This window comes from Nicotiana sylvestris, chromosome 2, assembly GCF_000393655.2.
Source record: "Nicotiana sylvestris chromosome 2, ASM39365v2, whole genome shotgun sequence".
Lineage (NCBI taxonomy): Eukaryota > Viridiplantae > Streptophyta > Magnoliopsida > Solanales > Solanaceae > Nicotiana > Nicotiana sylvestris.
Genome location: NC_091058.1, coordinates 83046673 through 83050901, shown reverse-complemented (window position 1 = coordinate 83050901; position 4229 = coordinate 83046673).

Genomic DNA, 4229 nt, shown 5'->3' with positions numbered 1-4229 from the left:
TGTACACCCCCAGTGAGCGTGGGTACCCATTGTGATGTGAGATTGAGCCTGAGGGGCTGGTATTGTTCTGAGATGTTGCCCGATGGGTGGATTTGTTGATACTGTGCCCGAGGGGCGAACTTCTATTTATTTACTTTACCTTAACTGCCTTTCAATTACCTATTTACTTGTTGAGAAAGGATTGTTACTTAACTTTTCACTAGTTTACTACTTTTAAATTGTTTTACTACTTCATTATAGAATGCCTTGTGCCTTACATGTTTTCTTACTTTCAGCCATTATTTACATTTGTTATTCACTAAGTTGGAGTACTCACTTTACTCCCTGTACCCTGTGTGTAGATTCAGGCGTAGCTAGTTCCGCTCCCGAGTGCTGATCCCTCCAGCTTCAGGTGGACATTCGGAGTTCACGAGGTAGCCATTGGCATCCGCAACCCTGTGTCTCTACTCCTTTATCACTTCTATCTCTTTACAGATAGTTGTACTATTTTATTGACTTAGTGGATTTGTATTATGACTTATAGATGCTCATGACTAGTGACACCCCGGTTAGGGCTGTGTATGGGTGTTCTTCCGCGTATTTATGTTATCATTGTCAATTAGGATTTATGTTATTATGATTAGACTGTTTCTTAAATGCTTAACTGTTAATAATTAGAAAATGGAAAGTGTCGGCTGACCTTGTTTTGACGAGAGGCGTCATCCCGATCGGGTCCGGGTTTGGGTCGTGACAACTATAAACGTTAAATCACCTCAAATATCTCACTTATTCTTTGCAGATGACATTATTTTAGCTTTCAAAATAACTACTAATTCCTCCCACAAAATTATTGATATACTCAAACAATTCACCCACCACTCGGGGCAGAAAATCAATTTTGAAAAGTTAAAAATTTTCTTCTCAAAACACTGCTCCATTTCCGACAAAAACTTCATTCTTTCTTCCTTTAGTATGCTCGAAGGAAAAAAATTTGGTAAATACCTTGGTTTCCCTATCTTCACTTCTAGGCCCACCAAAAGTGATTTTGAATTCTTAATAGACAACTTTAAAAATAGATTAGCGGGCTGAAAAATAAATCACCTTAACATAGCAGGACGCACAACCTTAATCAAGGCTACTCTCAATACAATTCCCAACCACGTTATGCAAATTGTCCAAATTCCTTCATATGTGGTCAATCAACTAGAATCCTATCAAAAAAATTATGGGGGTCCACCCCTCAAAAAATACGACTTTACCTTCTAAATTGGAATATCACTACTCCTAAGGATCAGGGAGGCTTAGGCATCCAACGACTCCTTCATAAAAATCGAGCTCTACTAGTTGCTACCACTTGGAAACTTTTCCATAACCCTTAAAGCCTTTGGGATTCATTCCTCATTTACAAATACACAAATCACACATATCACCATTCAAAAAATCCCTCCGTACTATGGAAACACATTATGAAAGGATGGTAAACATGCCAACTAGGCATCCAATGGCAAGTTAACAAAGGTACCAGTGTGCTATTTTGGAGTAATAATTGGATTGCCCCAAACACTAATATTCGAAGCCTCATACAAGGCCCTCTGACCAACCATAAAGCAACTTTAACAGTTGCTGAAGCATTAAATATTGGTAGAGAATCACCCTGCCCCTTTTCTTTTGAACTACCTAGCCATATAACCCACCTAATCAATTCCACGTACTTATCTCCTTATGAACATAGGCCCGATCAAGTCATTTGGGGTGTCACTCCTAAAGGTTGCTTCATTGTTAGTTCTTGTTACAAATTGCTCCAGCCACCTACTGATACGGGAAACAATCATGGGTGGATATGAAAACTTTATATGCTACCCAAAATAAAAAATTTCCTATGGCTCATTAGTCATAATAGATTACCTACCAATAGGTATCTCCATAGGCTAGGGATAATCTCGTCCAACATGTGTAACATTTGCCTTAATGAGGAAGAATCCATAAGCCATATATTACTTCACGCTCTAGAGCCAAACAATGCTGGGAATGGTTACATCTAGGACCCTTTATAAATTCATTAAATACCAACACAAATACCAACACTTGTTGGCTAAAAACTCTTGTCCACCAAAAAGGTACACTAGTTGACTCTCACATACCACTACAATTAATCGTTCCCTTCACCTTGTGGCACCACTACAACAAATTTGATTAATAGTGATGAACTATTTCATCACCAAAAATTCATTTTTCGTCACCAAAGAACTATTGTGACAAAAAAAAATTGTCAATCTTTCGTCCTTAAACACCGTCACTAATAATATACAAAGACAACTTTGCGTTTCGTCACTAAAAAAAATTATATTAACTACGGAAAAAAATTCCGTCCTTAAATATATAGTATTTATGACAAACTTGTTTGTTACAAAAAATATAAAATAATTCGTAGTTCATAGTGTAGTTTCGTCACTAAAAAGTTCATTAATGCCGACAAAACTACCTCGTCACTAACTTTTTAGTTTAATTAGTGACGGCGCAGTTTTGTCACTAAAGACTATCTTTTATAGACAAAAACATATTTCGTCCCTAACTAGATAAAATTAGTGACTACTTAGCTTTTTTTTAAAAATTATAATTTTGTAATGGAAAACTATTATTTTGTCGCTAAAAATATTTCTTTTTATTATAAAATAAAATTACTACTGTAATTATCATGATTAATGACAATTACAATTGACATAAAACAAAGTAAATTCGTAGTAAATAAAAAGGTTAATCTCGAGTATACTAATTGGAAATAATATAATAAAACATAAAAGGTAACAAAAAAAAATTTGCATCTATGATCATAAAATTAAGAACTATACTATATTAAAATAATATCTTTTACAAACTCCTAAAAGGGAAAATGTATAAGTATCCCCCTAACCTATATCCGGATTTTCAACTACACATTTTTTCCTTGCGGGAATCCTATTACCCCTCCTAAACTTATTTTAAATGGAATTATTTGCACTCCTAACTCTGACAACCAAATTGTTGGCAAGTGGTGAGCTACACGCACCCCCACATGTATTTTTAGTACTTTTTTTATTCTTTTTTCCTTTTCTTATTTCTTATTATTCTCATTTTTTTTGGTTACTTCATTCTCTTTCTTTTTGTTTTTGTCACCGGCGGCATAAAATGGTGGTCGTCGGAATTTCACAAACACCATTTTTTCAGGCGATTTTTTTTTTCGGCGACAGATTTTTATCCCGATCTAAGTGTGTTTTGTTTTATATATAAAAAAAAATTTCTTGAAAGTGTAATTTATGTATGGGAGGAAGAGCAAAACAAATAAAAATGAATATAAACTGAGAAAACTATTTTCAGTTAAAATTTTAATACATCATTTCTTTTCCGGCGTGGGAAGGTTTTCCGACGATGAATTTTTGTTTCCCAAATCTGAGTGTATTTTGCTTTGCTTATGAATAGATCCTTTTGAGAGTTTAATTTGTGTGTGAAAAGAAAAAATGAAAGAAAAATGGTTAGACAAAATCGACAGTGAATGAATATCCGCCGGAATTAGAGAAGAGACGAAAAAAAAGTAAAAGAAAAAAGACAAAGAAAAAGGAAAAGGAAAAGGAAAAAAAATAAGAAAAAAAGGGTAAAAAAGAATAAAAAATAATCCGAAAATCATTTTTTCTTGCTTCTCACTCTCCTTTGGGAGAGTGAAATACACACACTCTGCCACGTCAGCGTTAAGGGTGCAAATAATTCCATTTAAAATAAGTTTAGGGAGGTAATAGGATTCCCGCAAAGAAAAAATGTGTAGTTGGGATTACGGGTATAGGTCAGGGGGTACTTATGCATTTTCCCACACCTAAAACTAAAACACATAAATAAAGTAAAGTTTATCTAAGTCTAATCAAAATACATGAATATTGATTATAAAAAATAAAATAAAAAGGTATGTTGCTTCTCCAGTATGTTGCTTCTCCAAATGGTAATGTGTGTCTAATAACTTCACTCTTGAATAAATTCTCATCATGTACTGAGAAAAGGAAAAAAAAAAAGTCATAATTTTAGTACATACTTAATGATCACATGATTTAGAAAATATATATTTTAAATGTTAATTATAAATCAAATATTAATTAATAAGAATAATAGAATGAGAAACAAGTAGTGGTAAAGATACGTACTCCGGTTCTTCTTTGGCTGTAACCACATTCAGATTAAGACTGAAAATTTTGAGCTTTTAACCTCTCAAAAATTAAAGAACAATA